Here is an 18,862-nt window from a genome sequence, read left to right as displayed (position 1 = left end):
TTGTATTGGATAATGTTGGTACTCTCAGGGAGACCATGTAGAAGATGGTTACAGTACAAAGAGGACTAGAGGCTGAGGTAGCATGCTTCGCCGGGTGAATCATAGACTATGCTGGACTTGTATTTGCATGATCAGGGTTTGTTTAGGAATGTAGTAAAAGAAGAATGGCTTTCTAATTAAGCAGAGCCATTTTAAGAGAAGCAACAAAAGCTGGGCAATTACTAAGAAATAGGTCTGGGAAAGGTTTGCTTTAGTGCCTTAAGTATAATCAAGATCAGTATCAGTTTGACCCATGTGGGCTCAAGGGTAACACTGTTTAGTGGGCAGGTGCCCACACACTGTCACTGTATGTGGGAAGTCATATTTGTGCAAATGGTCACAGGTTTTTCATGGGGCTTTTGGGGCTCCCCTTACCAGCCAAAATAAAATAAATGTTTTCATGACTGGAAATGTGTGTATAAGGACTCCTCCAGTTGTCTAAGAATTTTGGTATGGTTTGAGATTCCATTTAAATGGTTGGGAGTTGGGGGGGCAGGTAGATGAACTTGAAATCCTTAAACTAGATATTATGCAGGGTAAAGCCAAAGAAATAAATAGCTTGGAGGCATACACATGGACTATATACATAATTATCTTGTAAGCAATTCAAGTTATCTAATTTGGCTTGGACCTAAGAAGGCAAGGGGTAAATTTAGACTTAAGAAAAACCTGTTTCATCCAAAAGAATGATGCACTGAAGTATGAAAACATGCCTCTTTACTTAATTTGATGAGGCACTTGCAAGGGTTATAAAGAATGAGAAAGGTGCTCTTTCAGAAGGAAAACATGGACTCATTCTTTTGTGTATTGCCCAAATAATCTCATAAATTAGATAACGCTGCCAATAAAATCTGATGAATATTAAATCAGTAGATGCACATATATATATATATATATATATATATATATATATATATATATATATACTGCTTAGCATTCTGTACAGCCTTTATTTTTTTTTTAGAGTGGGACTTTGCAAAACAAGCAGAAGAATGATGCAGTTAATTATTTTGATGAGTTTAGGTTTTACTAGTTGAAGGGGAATAGAAGGATGTCATTAACCACAGAGGCAGTGCAAGACTTTCAGACCACATGTCATATCCTTATGGTTACCCCTTGGCAGTGAATAAAATGGAAGGCTGGATCATATGTTGTCCTTTGTGGGAATAGACACAGTGAAAGGCATCATGTGACAAATTTGTGGGAAAGAAACCTAGACACTGATAACAACTACATTAAGTGGAGTGAGCATGAAGTTGTATATGGTTTGGGTCGCTAAACTTTTCAGTTTCAGACAAAGAAACAATGACCAATTAAAAGGCTTGTTCCACAAGACCTGAATATAGCTTTGATTTTTAACAGCTTGATTAAAATACCACTCAAGACATAGGCACACACATTAACAGTAAAGGAAACAAACCATATTAACATTTTTCCATTCACACACATTATACATTACATGTTTTCTTTCTTTATAACAACTGTATTTCAGTCCACCATTACATAAATCGCTCAATTCCTGCCTTCACTTAAACCTCACCCCTCCTCTTTGACATTATTCTGCATGTATTGTTCCCATAATTTCCATTTATTTCTATGTAATTTTCTCTTTCCTTTTTCTAAAGATCCCCTCTTCCAGTCCTTTTATCTTTCCTACAATAATCAGTGCTTCAAATGCAGTTGGTTTCGATTTTGATTTCCATTTTCTAGTAATTTGTTTTTTTTTTTTTTTTTTTTTGAGCAGCTAACAGAATTAAACTTAATAAGGGTTTACTATGACTAGACTGTTCGGATCCCATGTCCCAGCTCAAAAGAATTATTTCCTTAGTTACAGCCATTTGCTCCCTCAATATTTCTAACAAATAACTCGGAAGGAAGTTTCTTAAAAATCTGCCAGCTTGTGTAAAACATGTTCCCAGTTACTTCTTTCTTCCCCATCACACATCCAACATTAGCAATCTACCTGAGGTAAAATTCTTTGAGGTCTGCTTGGAGTAAAAAAATACCCACTGAACACTTCCAAGCAAAAATGATAAATGTTCTGGACTTTGTTGCATACCTGGGAGCCATACATATGTCCTCCCATTGTTCCATTGTAAATTGTTTTTAAGTCTCTCTTCCAGATCTTTTCTAACCTTCTCTGATTGATTCCTATTGTTATCATGGAATATTTTATACGCCTTACTAACTGTCTGTTTCCTAACAGGAGCTGCTTTTCTCGATTCAACTAAAAACTCTACTTGAACAGCTCTTTCACTTAGGACTCCTTTATCCCTTTCGCTTTTCCTATACTCAGATATCAAGCTCTGATTTGGAAGAAGGTTATAACCTGTAGTCCAAACTTCTTCTTGGCCTCATCCCATCCTATTACCTCCCTCCCTAGTTATTTGCTTGCAATACCTTGGTTTTCTTGCCAGTTTTCTCTAGTAAATCCCTGTCCCTTCTTACCTACTTTCTGTATCCCTGCTTACAGTCATTGCTATTGTCAAAATCTCCTTTTGTCATTCACATGTTGGCTTAGTTCGTAGAATACTTACCGCAACTTTTTGAATATATTCTGTATAGTGGTTATTATTCTGTTTAAAGATCTGCATCCTAAACCCCACTCTCTCTCCTAATTTCTTGAACCCCTTCCCCAATGCTTCATAAGAATGAAGCTCTCAAATCGACAGGGAGACAGTTGCATTTCTTTAAGTTTAAACAGTGATTTTCATAGGATGGATTGAGGTGTATTCAGGATAATGAATTATTTTCTGCCCTCTAAGATAGTGAAGTATTTGTTGCGAATTCAGTGCAACACATGGGAGTGCATATTCTAGCATTGGGAATAGAACATTGATGGTGAAGGGTGACTGGGTTCCTTTGTCAAGTGGTTAGAGATTTTCTATAGCACCTTGAGTTGTTAAAGTGATTTTTGTGCTTGGGTTTGACTGTATGGAGTGATTGACACAGAAAGGACTCATTATAAGAAATGCATACATTTGTTTTGTGACATAGGGCAATATTTAGTTGTAGAGTTCCAGGATGAGGAGGAATTGAGTTTTACATAGCCATTTAATAGTACCAAAGAGTATAACTGTGAATTTAATGATATTTGTATAAGTTCAGCAGGAGCATAAAGTCATTCTGTGGAGACCTAGTGATTTTACTTGTGTGATGTGGAAACTGGTGATGATATTGTCATTTACATATAAAATGATGTTGAGATTGGGTAACTCTCCTGGAAAATCTTTACTAAAAAGTGCAATTAAAAGTGGGCCTAAAACTAACGCCTAAGGGACTTCCATACTTGGTAGGGGAGTAAGAAAGTATGTGTTTGTGGGCAATGAAAGGGTCCTGTTGAGCAAGTAGTTTTGAAACCAAAGGCAAGCTTCATACAAAAAGTAGCATCTTTGTTAGTCTTTGCATTAGGATTTTATGGTCAACACACTTAAAAGACCTTTTGAGTTCTATGAACATGGCTCAGGTAAGTTTACCACCCTCCATATTCTTGAAAATGGTGCTAGTTAGTACAACTATTATTAAGAAATATTGGAGTAGAAAGGTACAACTGGAAGAGGGGATGACATGTCCAAAGATTTTAAGATTTTTTGTGGTTGCCTTCCATAGATTTGTTCTTAAACACATGGTGAACCACTGTAATATAGAGTGACATGTTTGTTGGTTTCATTTGGTTAATTTTCAGTGTCAGAACTAGTGCAGTGCCTTAAACAGTTCTGACGTGAAGAAGAACAAAATGGATAAAAAGGGTTTGAGTGCTGTACTCGTCTCTGCGGGTCTAGGCACATGAAAGATCTAATTGGGAAATTAAAGTTTGGGTAATTTATATTCAGAAACAGTCATCAAGCGTGCGCATTGGGAAGCTTTTTTGTTATGTAGATGTGCCCCTCTTAATGGCTTTTTAGTTGAAACAGTCCTAAAGAAAGCATTAGATCAGAAGAACTTTAATAGGTATGAATACAAATAAATATTTTATTCTTCATGCATGAAAGCTGCTCCCGATACCTTGTGGAAGATTGCATCAAAAATCAAAAAGTCATTCAGAAGATAAGTTGTAAGAGGTTAAGGGATTACAGGACCTATTTTTGAAACAAAGCAGAATTTTTTTTTGTGTTTTCTTTTAAACATTTCTTACTGTGAGGATATATGTTTGTTGGGCAAGTCTTATATTTTCTATGCCGAAAGGTTAAAACTTAAATTAGGGATTTTCATGGCAACAACTTTATCAAAAGCTTTTGGAATATAGTAGGGCAAAGTCAAATATTTTTGAGCCAGTAATAAAGTGATGGTTCTTAAACAGGATGTGTTTAGTTTTCACCATGGAGGAATGACATTTCTGTTCATCTACTACAGAGTCTTAAAACAAATATGTTTATTTATTTTTTGGAATTTGCTAAGAGTTAGTGGCAAGAGGTCAAATTAAGCTGGTTTGATGAAGTCCTAAGAAATCAGTGGTGCTGTACTATGAATGTTATAGGAATGGAAAAATAAAAAAGTTCTCAAGGAGATTGAGGAACTGATTAGAGAGCAGAAGGGTATGGTTAGCAATATTAGTTGGCCATAGACATACAGATAGTGCAGTCCTGTCAGTTATGAAATCACAGGATTATTTGTTTATGACATTCAAGCCCAGACATAATTAAAATATGCTTAGGGGAAAGGGATGAAGTCTCCTTGAGAAGCAGACATTCATGCTTGGAAAGCATAAAGTTTGAGGGTTAGCGTAGGGTAAAACTTATTACATAGAGGATTAGTCTTTGATATAACAGCTCTTGTTAAAGTGGAGGTAAACCTAATATGGTTTTACATACATAGTGATTCAGGTAACCTGACATGGTTTTACATAACTGGTGATTCAGGTGTGCCTAAACGGTAAGGCAACTTGCAGTGTGACCTAAGGAAGGGTCAGTAGTCCCTGCATTATGATTCAAACTTTTTAAGCTTAACTTGCCCTGCTATCCTGTAAAAGATATGATATTATTAAATTATGCAGGCTATTAAATTAATGTATGACTACATCCATTAAATTGTTTTGACATAAGTGCTTCTTTAATTCAGTACGTTTATGCTTTACTTATTCACCAACAGTAACTGTCTGATTAGAGCTTCATTATCACGGCTTTGTTGGTTGTAATGAAACAGAAATGCATATTGTGCTAGGGGGGGCTTTTTGTGTATTTTAAAATGATTTATACTTTCTGTCAAAACTACTTGAATCACAGAACAGAAAGTAGAGTCCAACTTTTACAAGACTCTGCATTATAAGTATACAACAGACAGCTTATGATTCACATTAGAGCATCTACACACAAAAAGAAGATAACACAGCGTCTTCAAATCACTGAACAAAAATCTTAATTTAATACAGATAAAATTATCAATGCAGAAGTTTCAGAATGTACATCATTCTCTTATCAGAACAAAATAGAGCATTCTTCAGTGACAATTCCAAATCACAATCACTGATTATCAGACTTCTGCACCCATGATATCTAGCCAATCGGACTTTGTCTATCACTTTTACTGATGATAAATTGTAATCTGCTCTGCCTGATGTTATGAAAGGGGCTATGGGCTCCTATTCTGAAAGCATATGGTCTAATATGCCTCTTCAGTGCTGTGCCTACAACTAGGAAGCAGTAAAGAAGCTGTAATATACCTCAATGTAAATGAATAGTACAGCACCCCCTTTGGCAGAAGCAGGCTAGTTATTAAGTATGTCTGCTTTTGGGTGTTTCCAGTATAGCTAGTGATCCAAGGGAAATGTATTCTGACCCTTATTTGTTTATTTATTGCATTTTGTTTACTGGGATTGTCTGACTGGACACTCAGGTCCATTTTCAGAGGAGGCCCAGGGAGAAAATCTCCATTAGAGTTACAAAAAAATAAAAAAAAAATACAAAGAATTTACAGAGAAAAAATAATCAGTTTCTTAATAGCAGAAATGGTGTTTTAGAATCATCCATGAATAATACAATCTATTCGGAGGTTAATACATTTTGATTTCTGTAGGAGTATTATATAATAATAAACAAACTGCATTTGCATATATATATATATATATATATAGAGAGAGAGAGAGAGAGAGAGCAATGTACAAATTTCATTTACAAAGGAACAATGAAAAGCATTATATAGTTTTAAAAATAGATAGGATTTATTTACATTTACAGGATAAGGTAGAAAAGCTAGAAAGATAGGGGTCGGGGATATTCTGGAGATCTGAGAGAGAGAGGAAGTCATGGTGTAAACTACGACAGAGCAAGGAAGATTGTATGTGCTGTTTTAGGTTGTGCTTAAAGTTAGATGCACAGCTGCTCTGTTTTGGCAGAGAGTTCCACTCTCTGGTGACAGAGGATGAGTATAGTGAGTCTCCAGCTGTATTATGGGATTTGGAAGTTATTAGTAGGTTCTGATTACTTGAGGGTAGGCAACGTGGTGGGGAGTAGTGCTTGAGAATATTTTGTAGAGAAGGGCATATGTGTGTTTTATATATTATGTTGTGTGCAATTTGAAAATGAGTGAATGTAAGGCAATTAGGCAGTTCTAGCCAGTTGAGTTATCTAGTGTTAAGCAGCGATACATACATTAGGATGCATTAACTGCAAACATGGTTGTTTCGTTAAAGCATGACTCTATTAATTTATTTAGTAGGGTGGCTTGAATGTTGGTTAATATGGGTGGTGCATAGAGAAGGGAGGGGAGAAGGTAGAATGATGCTAAGGATTTTCTTGATGAGTCTGTGAGGCTGGGTTTGTTTCGGTAGAGGAAGCCCAGATTTGATGAGTTTTCTTGATGGCCTGGGTGATATACAGGTCGAATTTTAGGTTATTCTCTACTATGATTCCTAATAGTTTGGTATTTGTTACAGTTTATATGATGGTGCTGTTTGTTGAATTAATATTAAAGGGTGTATGAGTTGTTAAAAGAGATCTGGGTGTGAAAAGATGTGAAAAGGATTAATTTTGTTTTTTTGGCATTAGTATTAGCTGATGAACCTTTAGTCGTAATTCTATGGAAGTGAAAGAGTCTTGAGTCATTTTCTGAAGTAGTGGAAAGGCTGAGGTTGACCAGATGGTCATTTTCTGAAGTAGTGGAAAGGCTGAGGCTGACCAGATAATGGCAATATCGTTGACATATTGTTCTAAGGTGGCAGGTTTGTTGAGTTTGTGCAGGTTGTTTGTGAAAATATTGAAAAGCAATGGGCCTAGAACTGACCCTTGTAGTACACCAATGAAAACAGAGAAGAAGTAGGATAGGTCCTGATTCCATTTTATGGCCTGCTGTCTGTTGGAGAGATAGCTACAGAACCAAGTAAGACCTGAATGAGACAATGATTGGGAAGATAACTAACTGATTAGGAATTGGTGAGATGCTGTGTCAATTGATTTTAATAGATCCAGGAACAGCGAGGGTATTAGGTTTCCATTGTTTCTGTTGATATTTATGGTTACTGAGAAACTAAGCAGAGTTGTTGTTATGCTGTGGTGTGGTCGAAAGCCATGTTGTGTGGGGGAGAGTAATTTGTTGTTTATGAGAAGGGTTAGGAGTTGGAAGTGTATACATCTTTTTAAGATTTTGGACAGAGGGGAGAAAATTGCAATGGGTCTGTAGTTGTAGAGGTCTGTGGCTGATCCACATTTGTGAAGTGGTATAATATACGATTTCTTTCCAGGTAGTGGGTACATAAATTTCTGTTTTTGTGATTAAATATATTTATGAATATTGAGATGGGATATGCCAGGACATCAGCAGCTAACTTCTACTTGTGTGGGACTTTATCAGCAGTTGGTGCAGTAGTTGTCAGTTTTTGAAGGTAATTGCTGATAGTTGAGGTAGGCATTTGGTAGAAAGAAAAGAGAGAGGTATTGTCTATTGATGGTGGGGATAGAGAGATTGGAGAGTGGATTAGATTCTGGTAGACATAGGACAGATTAATGAAGTGTATGTTGAACTGGGTGGTTATGGGGCCTGTGTCATTGTTTGATGCAGGAGATGGGTGGTGGTTTGACCAGGGTATAGTAGGGTGTTTATGGTTGTCCTGAATTGCTTGGGATTGTGGTAATGTTTGCCTCTAAGTGAGTGAAACAATACAATTTTGTCTAGCTTTTATTTATTTATTTATTTATTTCCAGTTTGATTACCGGGGAAGTCCACTGGGCCAGAACGTGCCCATTTTCAGTGGAGGCCCGGGGAGAAAAGCTCCAAAAGCAATGCGAATACAATCTAGGTTACATAGTGTTGAAGGTAAATAAAAAAAAAATACATGTGTAATTACATTCACACAGTTAGTAAAAAAAGCAAAAAGCACACAGTACATCTCAAAAACATCATTAAGGAAGGAAGATAAAATAGATTTTCAGTAGTTTCCCTTCAGAGCAGCAAGTTTCAACTGTCTGTAATGAAGAGATCAGAGGTTATCTGATATTTACAATATTTACATACAGGAGTAGAGAGAGAGAAATACTTGAACTGAGAAGTAGCTTTAGTTTGATTTAGTAGCAATGGAAAGATAATAGTTTTGGGTAGTGTGAAGTGAAGGATATAGAGGGTTCATAAGGGTAGTTAATAAAATTTAAGTGGGATGAAAGCAGGAACACTTATGTTTAGAAGACAGGTAAGAGAAAAGTTGGGCTTTGAAGGATTCAGAGTTACTTTTGTTTGCATAGATTTCTGAGTTGTCTAAAAATATGCCACTTTTCTTGTGTTCTATCTTTATACCATGACTTTCAACTTTTTTCCTATTTATCATAAACTGTTTGGTTTCTTTTTTGAGCCATGGAGCAGGGTTACTTTTGGTTGTTATGAGACCTAACTAATTTAGTATGTTAAGGAATGTTTTACTGAAATGGGTAACAGCATCTTCTAGTGGTAAATTTTTTTACAGTATTCCAGTTGTATTGAGAGAGGTAATTTATAAAGGTATCTTTGTTAAAAGAGGAGAGTCTACATACTTGTTTTAATATTGTATGTTTTGGGGTGTGATTAGCTTGTCTTTTAATAAATGTGGGGAAAGGGTCATTAATGTTGTCTGGGAGACAGCCAAAGGTGTTTATCTTTGAGAATGAGGTGGTAAGGATTCAGTCTAGTAGTGAGTGCTTGTTAACATGTTTGTCAGTTTTAGTCAGTGCAATGATTATTTGAGTAAAATTGAACAGGTTAATAAAAAAGTTAGGGGAGTCACTGTGCTTACAAGTAAACAGTATATATTCACAAGTATAATAGTTTTGTTATTTACATTTTTAAGAGACATGCAGGTAGGTGCGTGTGTGAGTGGGCATGCCTTCCTTGAAGGTTGGGCACGGGCTGGCAACTTGACACCGTAAAAATTCACTGCCAATCATTAGTGGACCGGAGTTCCACTGTGGTGACCACTAACCGGGAAAAGCCAAATGACAGCTGTAGTTGTAGTGGAAAACCATTGAAGGAGATATTTGAGAAAGGAAATGCTGTTACCTGGGGGAATATATAAGTCAGTAATGCAAATAGTTTTATGCTTTACAGGTATAGGAGGGTAATAGATATTTCTTTGTTGAGATAGTTGGGGTGAATCAGTGGGTAAATCATGGTCTTTAGTGTGTTTTTAAAAGGTATTGCAACCACACAAGCTTTTTATGTACCCCCTCATTTCTTATTATATCGTATAGTGGTGGAAGGATTTCTTCATCTTTAGTGTTTGCTCTTAGCCAAGTTTCAACAATAATTAGAATGCCTGGGTTGTGTGCTGCAATGCATGCATGGAGATCTGGAAATGAGTTGAAGATGCTATTGAGATTTATGTGCATTAATAGTAGGTTGTGGTTAGAATTAGTGGGCTGTATGTTGGTAATGGTGGGAGCTGATGGGTTAGATGGGGTTTGCTTGGTTTGAAGGGATGTCCAGAGTTTGTGTGGATGTCTCCACAGAGTGGAAGAGTAGAAGTGTGGTAAGAGAAGCTGTACCATTTCTTATATTTCTCGGTTAGGTCTGATACTGATATATAGGTCTGGTCATTCTCTTTGAAGAGGACTTATATTCTAATGAGTAGAGACTGTGTGAAATAATGTAGTTCATGAGTGGATGTTTGTTGATTAGGAGTATAGAGTTGGCGAACATAGAGTGATGGGGGAAGGGGAGTATGATAGGATGTGGCAATGGTGAGTATGCTTAGTTAAATTGTGAGAGTAGACTGGAGGAGTAACATATTATACTTAAGTTGAGGAAGGTAGAGTTATCTGGGTGGAATTTATATGCTATTTTTGTTGTAGTAGATTGGGAGAAGTGAGTTAGGTGGGCCTGTGATATGAGTTTGTAAGTTGAGGAGTTAGGCCAGTTATATGCCTCAGTGAATTTGGTCGGTTGTTTTGTTGTAGGGTGTAGCAGATAGAATGGTATAAGTTTAGATGAAGTGTGGGTGGGTGGGAATAGGGGGTAAGGTAGAGGACTGGAGTGAGGCTGAGCAAGCTGAGAAAGTGCTACAGCTGCTGTGGGGGAAAAACACTGTAAGCTTGAAAGTTATATGTGAATGGACAATAAAACTGTATTGAAGTATTGAGATGAAAGAAGAGATTTAAGTGTATCATGTGTACACAAACTATGAAGGAGTATGAATTAGGGAGTAAACTGAGGTAGTTAGGAAAAAGAAAGTTTGGAAAAATGAGAAAAGAATTGTTCTTAACTACTTTCAGAGCTAAATACTTTGAATGATCAAAGTAAAAGTTGTCTGTTAATTAGTTAGTGAAAATTTCAGGGCATGGAAAAGGGAAGAAGCAAACCAACATAGAGCTGCTTACGCAGGCAAAGAGGAAGAGTCACAAAAGCAATAGCTGGAAAGAACAATTAGTGCAGGTTGCCAACAAGAGTAGAGTGTAGCTCATTAATTAGATGGAGGGGTGGGACATACTTCTCACTTGTCCAGATTTTCACAGAATGTCCAGATTTTTGCCTCATATTGTTGGTCTGTTCTCTATAAAATTTTTGGTTTTCTGACAAATCATTGAGGATTGAAGTCAGAAAATAATGACCTTCATACCTTTTAGAAAAAATTATGCTAATTAAAAACTTTTATTCTATCAACTTTCTAAGTTTATAAGAGCAATATTAAAAAATGATCTCTATTTTTGGACCTTTGTCACTCCATTAGTTATCGCTTTGTCCAGATTTGTTACACTAAGAGGTTGAGAGGTATGGGGTGGGGAAAGATTAATGTGCAGTGGATGCTAGTTTTGATTTTAGTTAGAACAGCCAAAAAGCATACGACTAAGTACTGCCAAAGAGAAGACACATTAAACTTGGTACCATTTTCAACAGAACATGACTAGAATAACATAACGAAACAAGTAAATTTCTTTTACACTGAATAAAAGACAAGTCTGTATGCATTTGAAGGACTGGGTGCTGTATTTATTCTGCTGCAGTCTTTGGAAGGGGGTGGGGATCAGTCCACAATGTTGCTTATAAAAAGACAAGTATGTATGCATTTGCAGTGTTGGATGTTGTCTTTATTCTGGTATACTCTTTGTGGTGGGGGTGGGGTCAGTCTACAAGTTTACTGAATAAAAGACAAGTCTGTACATATTTGCAGGGCTGGATGCTGTATTTATTCTACTGTAGTCTTTGGGGTAGGGGGTTCAGTCTATGACTTTACTGAACAAAAGACAAGTCTGTTTTTTCCTGGTCAGACCAGGTCTCTTTTCTAGCATCTTACTTTCTTCAAATAACTCATTATGGCACAATGTAGCTACTGATGTCTTTTTTCATGGCAATACCACATGTACCTCCTTCTATAAAAAAGGTTCCCAACCCTTAAATTTTAAAACAGTTCAGAAAGAAGCATGTCGTAAGTGTTTTTATTATTTATCATTACAGCTTGAGTACTTGTTTTTTCTCCAGCTATAGTCACCTACTCTGTCTAGTGCAATAACATTGTTGAGGGTATAAGGCAATAAAGTGAATAAATAGTGTACCATTTTGAAACTGGAATATTGCTGTATCAGCAAAGGAATATAATCAGACAGTAAAGCATCAATATTACTGTATTCAAAAGTATCAGACTGGGCTGAGCTTATAAACGGTCATGCTTGATCAGTGCACTATCTCAGTAAACAAATATAAATACAATAATAACATAAATTGGGCACAATCTGACTTCAGTATTATTCAGTCTACAAGAAACCTACATAAAAAAGAAAATTAGTTAAGCAATCTAAAACTTCAAATACACTTTGAGATATGCCAGTCTCATTTTGTGTGTCTTGAAGAATGTGGTCACAGTATGCAAGTGAACATCACAGGTTCGGGATCACGGCTTGATTTGGTAAAAATAGCTTCCAGGTCTCTTGTATTCTTCAGCAAGTTGCAGAAATCTGCACTGTGCCCTCCCCCCTCTGAACTTGAAAAAAAATTATAATAAAATCACCAAAGTTGCCACAAACCAATCCACTAGATCCCACCACCACATTGCTCTGAAAACTTTAGAATGGATAGAACTCCCTAATCTCATAGCCTTCACTCAGCTAAGACTTGCCACCAAGATACTCTGTCAACCACCTAAGGTACCAACAAGCTCCAGTCTGTTGAACAGATATACCTCACCAGCAGTCTAGGATGTAAAGACCACTACCTAACAGAAACTGTAAGTCAAATAACTCGGGAGTATATCTAAAATCTGGGACTCACTACCACCAGGCTCCAGATAAACTAAAACCTCCATGTCGAATAAACCTAAAATCCAGTTGTAAAACTCATAGATATGATTATGTTGCCTGATTCCTAATTACTATGAAATATTGATATACAACCTACATTTTCTTATTCTGCATAATTCCTGTTATGTTGGAATCACATATGTGTACTGCCTGTATTATCTTCTTGTATAATTTCCTAATATGTGTATATGTTTGGAATCATATTGTGTATAAAATGAGAACTGTATGCTACTGCAGAATTACTACTGAATGTTATTTCTGAACTGCTAACGTGTTTGTCATTGATGTTTTTCTTCCCAGACATCCACTGAAAATAGGTATGCACCAATCAATAAATAAAACAAACAAGTCAATAAATACATGCATGCATGCATACATACATACATGCATGCATGCATGTACAAATAAAAGGACATATCTAATTGAACAATGCAAGCCCAAATGGTTGATGTCAGTTTAAATGGGATTAAAAAGAGAATTATGTCTTGACAAGGTATGTTTGTCATTTGAAACAGTGATTATGGTACCCTTGACTTTATAACTTGAGGATTGCAGATTGTTAGGTTGGGAGTCTTTGCAGGTCCCGATTCAAAGCTGTATATTCCAAATCCAACTTCAAGCACCTATTAAAAGACCACCTAAAGAAGACTTGGGTCAGCTTCTGTACTACCCATGGCTGAACTAGTCCTTCCATCCTACCCTCCATATTTTTTACTAAGTCAATCTAATTCATAGATAAAGGACAGATGTAACTTTGCCTAGGCTATGTTTTCTATTCATCTCTGTTCTAAAATATGTACTCACTATGTATAATGTTACTGCTATGAACTGTAACTGAAGTTTTGGATTCTTTGACTATTGACAGTATTCTTTTTTCAACTTATTATCTCTGTCCAAATAGTTACACTTTTTTGTATGAGCTGAAACTGTATTTTTTTTTCTTTTGGTTTGTTAATATGTTGTTCTTCTGTATTATGCTTTGTATAACTTCATTATTTAACTGCAACTATATTATTTCTATGAAGAGCTTTTCTCCGCAGTTGAAAATTGGATATTATCCCAGCTGGCCTTTCTTGGGTCATAGGATCATAGCATCATATGAGGTTACTAGGCTATTGGCCCTCAGGCCCTTATAAGCCTAGCCAAGAGTTTAGCCCATGTTTAGACAAATCAGCACCCAATGCCCCTGTCCAGCAGGGACATGGGTGGAATCCCAGGGATATATTTTCTGTTTCCCATCCAGTTTTTCAGGTTGCGTTTAAAAAGGGTAAAGAGGTACTCTGCTTGATGTGGAGAGGGAGTCTATTCCATAGATGACGGCATCTCTGGGACACAAATCTGTCCCGCCAACAAGTCCTGTTAATGTCATAGACCAGGTTGAGACCACATGTGAGGGTTACTCAAGTGGAGCTTGACTTGCGGATGTGCAGCAGTCCCATCAAGATGGGATCCATGATCGCCTTGTATGCCAGACAGAGGTCACCTCTCATGAGTCTGTATGAAACTGAGTAGAGGGATAGGTCTTTTAGTCTATCTGTGTATGGTAGATGTTTGAGGCCCTGGATTCTCCTGGTGAGGAAACCTCTCTGGTCTCTCCAGCTGCTGCATGTGCTTTGTGAGGTACATGCCGAAAGGGGAGCTGTACTTGACAAATGTTAATTAAAATAATAATGTTGGAATGGTGAAGTCATTATTGTAGCACTTAGTATTGTCAAGATAGGGCATCTGAATCAGTTGTAGACTCCTGTGCCAGATATTATTAATATAAAATTAATTTCTGTAATAGCAGATCCATCTGTCTTAGCCAGTGTGAGTTCGCTCAGAACTGCATAGTCCTGCTACTGTATTTTCCTGCTAATCCATTGGCCTTTTTCCCATTTCTCTACTCTGACATGGATGTGAACAGATAAAGTACAATATATACCTTATTTTTTATGTCTAACTATAAGCTGGCATGGAGATAGACTATTATTTTCTGAGTTGTCTCTTGCTGGTATTTATTGTACTGGGATTTGAATAAACTCTAGTGCTTTTGCTGTATGGTATCTGAAAATTCAATTATGTTTACCTTGCGTGAGATGTGTTTTGTCCTGACTGCATTTTAATTGTATTGATAGCTGATTGGAAGTAGTGCAGTATAATTAATAGCTCTTAAGAACTGCAAGAATATACCTTTCTGGTCACTGATGTTAATTTAGCTCTTGGCATTAATTGATAATAGAATCTTTCAATCGCCATGGTGACTGGTGGTCCTGAATCTATAAACACACATCTTCATTTTTCTGTTGACAGCTTCCATTTGTAGTTTGTTCCTGTTGGCATCAGTCTGATTGGCATACGTATGTGCATTCTTTATTTCTGAGCATTCACTTTCACTGTCTAACTTTGGCTCTTTTATCAGTCCTTTACTTTTTAATAAGATAGCATCTTGATTTGGTAGTCTGCCATTCTAATCTTTCTATGCTGTAGTCTTTGTTCTACCTTAGTGTTAAACTACACATTCATGGAAGCTCGAGCTGGTCTTTTGCAATTCAACAATTCATGTGTTACTCTTTATAATCCAAACAATTCTATGTGAGTATTTACTCTCACAATTTCTGCACATTGACACTGTTTTGGTTTAGTCTTAAATTGTCTACTGTTTATGTTTTTTTGAACTTCTGCTGTACCTGTCTCTTTTGCTGTCACTTTTGTTTAAAATCAAGTATAGCTGGGTCATTTTAAGTAATGCCCAATTTTATATAGGGTTAATACTGTTTATCATGAAATAGTCACAATGACATAAATATACTGACTTTATGGTGATTACAGTTCCAAAGAAAGCATAATAATGTACGACCTACAATAATACAATTTAGCTTTGCAAACTACAGTACTTTAAAACTCGATTATATACAACATTCAGTCATATCAACAGGAACGCACACCACTGTTCTTATTAAGATAATAAGTAATCGGTGATCCTGACCTGTTGTGAGTTCAAGTATGGTGAAGTGCTGTTCTCGTAAATGAAAACATTTGGATGCTAAATTTGAAATTGCTGGAACATGGAGAATTACCTTTACTCCAAGATACAACATTGTCAGAGTTTGTATGTACAAACCATACCTCTCAATCTCTTAGAGCAAGAAATCTGGACAAAGCCATAAAAAATGGGGGACAAAGGCCCAAAAATAGGAACACTTTAAATATTGCTCTTACAAACTGAGAAACTTGACAGAGTAAAAGGTTTTGCATTAGTATGCATTTTGTGAAGAATATGAAGTGTGAAACTCAAATGTCTGGCATACTTTTCTGACTTCAGTTCTCAATGATTTGTCAGTGATTTTCCATAAAACCACACATTTTAGGAGAAACCATACCTCTCAACCTCTTAGTGCAAGAAATATGGACAAAGCCAGACAAAATGGGGGAAACAGACTCTGAAAATAGTGGCATATTTTAAATATTGCTATTATAAACTTAGAAAGTTACTAGAGTAACAGGGTTTAACATATATTTTCTGAAGGATTTGAAGTCTGAAACTCAAATGTATGCCATTATTTAGTGACTTCAATCCTCAAATCATCCAAGTGATTTGCCAGAAAACCATAAATGTTATCAGAGACAGATAGACCAAAAATATGACACAAAAATCTAGACATTCTGTTAAAATCTGGAGAGTTAAAAGATATGGCGAGAAATAGACCAAAATATGACGCAAAATCTGGACATTCTGCGAAAATCTGTGCAGTTGAGAGGTATGCAGTACTTCCCATATATCCAGATTTTCAGTGTCCGGGTTTTTGCTTTACATTTTTGTTCGCTCTTCATACAATGTGTGGTTTTCTAGCAACTCACCGATTACTGACATCTCTCAATAATTATAGGCATTTATGTTTAAGACTTCTTACCGTTCAGAAAAATACTTGCTGGTGCAAAACCTGGCAATCTATAGACTAAGTATTTCAGAGCGGTATTTTAAATCCTCCATGGGGGGGGGGGGGGGGGGGGGCTTCCGACATTATTTTTAGCTTTGTCTAGAACTGTTGCGTTAAGAGATTGAGGGTATGGGTATATGTAATTAGCAGAGGTGTGGAAGGATCTGGATGCAAATGTACTCCCTACGGGGAAAATGTTTTATATGGTAAAGACTACTTCCGCAGTTGGAATAGCTCTCAAAGTCTCTTCATTTAAGGACTGCCACTCTCTTGTCTCATACTTCAAAAGAGCACTTCATTTCCTGAATGTTAGCTACTCCATTGTAAGGCCTTTTCAGAAAGCAACGTTACCAAAGACTGGCTGACTCACTTACATTGACAGTAATCTAGAATCCAGTCCGTTATTTCTTCTTAATTACCACAGAAAATTAGTACGTTAATTCCGCCAGCATGTCTTACGTTCTTTACGTAAGGACTGGGATTTATGCTGATTTCTCTTTCCCTAGTTTATCTACCCATTAACTGAAACTAGACACTTATCAGTACGAGTTAATAAATATGTGTGCTCTGTCCATTGCTACTGAAAGATGCCTGCTGTCAGATGCAAATACCTTTTTTGTTTCATACATGTCAATCATTTAGCACAAGATATCTGGACAAAGCTAAAGATGGGGGAGGGCAAAGGCCCAAAATCAGGGACAGATTTTAAATATCGCTCTTACAAACTTAGAAAATTGACAGAATAGCAGGTTTTACATTACCATGCATTTTTCTGAAGCATATGAATTCTGAAACACAAATAGCTGCCATTATTTAGTGACTTCAATCCTCACTAATTCACCAGGAAAACAGAAATGTTGCGAGAAATAGCCCCCCTACCCCCCCCCCAAAAAAAAAAAGAGCCAAAAAATCTGGAAATTCTGCAAAAATCTGGATAGTTGATAGGTATGTTTTCCTTTATGTAATTATCCATACGCACATTGATAGAAATGTCACTGTGCCATGTGTATAGGCTCTTCGCGTATTCTTTGATTGATATTTGCATTAATTGTCATTTGTCTGATGTTTGGTTAACACGTGCTGCGAATGTCAAAAGAGTTAATTTTATTCGGGATCCTTATCACTATAACAGAATATTCTGTCTCCATCCATATACTGTCAGTAATTAATTGCATTGTTTTTATGTACAGGACAAGTATGTATTTGAATTGTTTGCATCTCCTTACAGTGACTGTCCCCTAAAGATAAGAGTATTTGTGGCAGTATTCACCTGGTCAATGAATACTAACAAACACATAACTAGATAAACCCGATTCCTACCCATTCCACCAATTACTGTAAATGCAGGGGAAAGGGCCTTTATTAACTGCTGCATACCTCGAATTTGAAACATATTACAGTATCATGACAGATATGTCACCTGCAAGCTGTCTTCCAAAAGTGCTGTCGTACTCAGCTACGACTCATTAGTAGGGCAGGAACTGTAAACAACCATTAAATTATGGATGAATTGTCCTCATTGCAATAAACAACTCCGCAATCACGTTTAGTTTCTGATATATGACAATATTTTAATTATTTTATAATCCGTTCAGTGGGACTGATTTCTGCACCGTACAAATATCTGTCTTGTAGTTTTACACGATTTAACTTTATTTTTATGTGTCATTTCCTCTCCAGTCTCTGCACAAAAAGAGACCTGTTAACTGGTGTAATTCATTAATTAAAATGCACAACCTTTCCTGGTCAACCCAGAAGGGTAGGTAGGCAGTTAGGCAAACAGACAATAAACAAAATCTCTGATATGATATTATATGATAATTTATATGATTTTATATAATATAATAAGGCACAGTGACTCCCGGGAAAACAAACTATGCAGTCCCAACAGTGTGCGTTTTTGTCAACAAATATTAAACATTTGACTATAAAACAACTCAAGAATAGCAACTTATACATTGCCTTACATACATTATATTTATAGATGATATGTTGACATTTTTAGAGAAGCTTGGGTCGCTAGAGTTCTAACAGCACCTTCCTTTCAAGGATTCCATCGCTCAGAAACCGAAATTATACTCGTTGGGCATGCTACACATTTTTAATGTAAAAGGAAACATTTTTCTAGTTTCAAATTTTCTCTGAAGCCTCACTGGCTATTTAGACTACCTTACCCATCCATTTTGTTTGGTGCACCAAACCTGTCTGCATCTGCAC

Source organism: Protopterus annectens, chromosome 8.part0 (genome assembly GCF_019279795.1).
Source record: "Protopterus annectens isolate FY-2018-M chromosome 8.part0, PAN1.0, whole genome shotgun sequence".
Classification (NCBI taxonomy): Eukaryota; Metazoa; Chordata; order Ceratodontiformes; family Protopteridae; genus Protopterus; species Protopterus annectens.
This window is presented reverse-complemented; position numbering follows the sequence as displayed.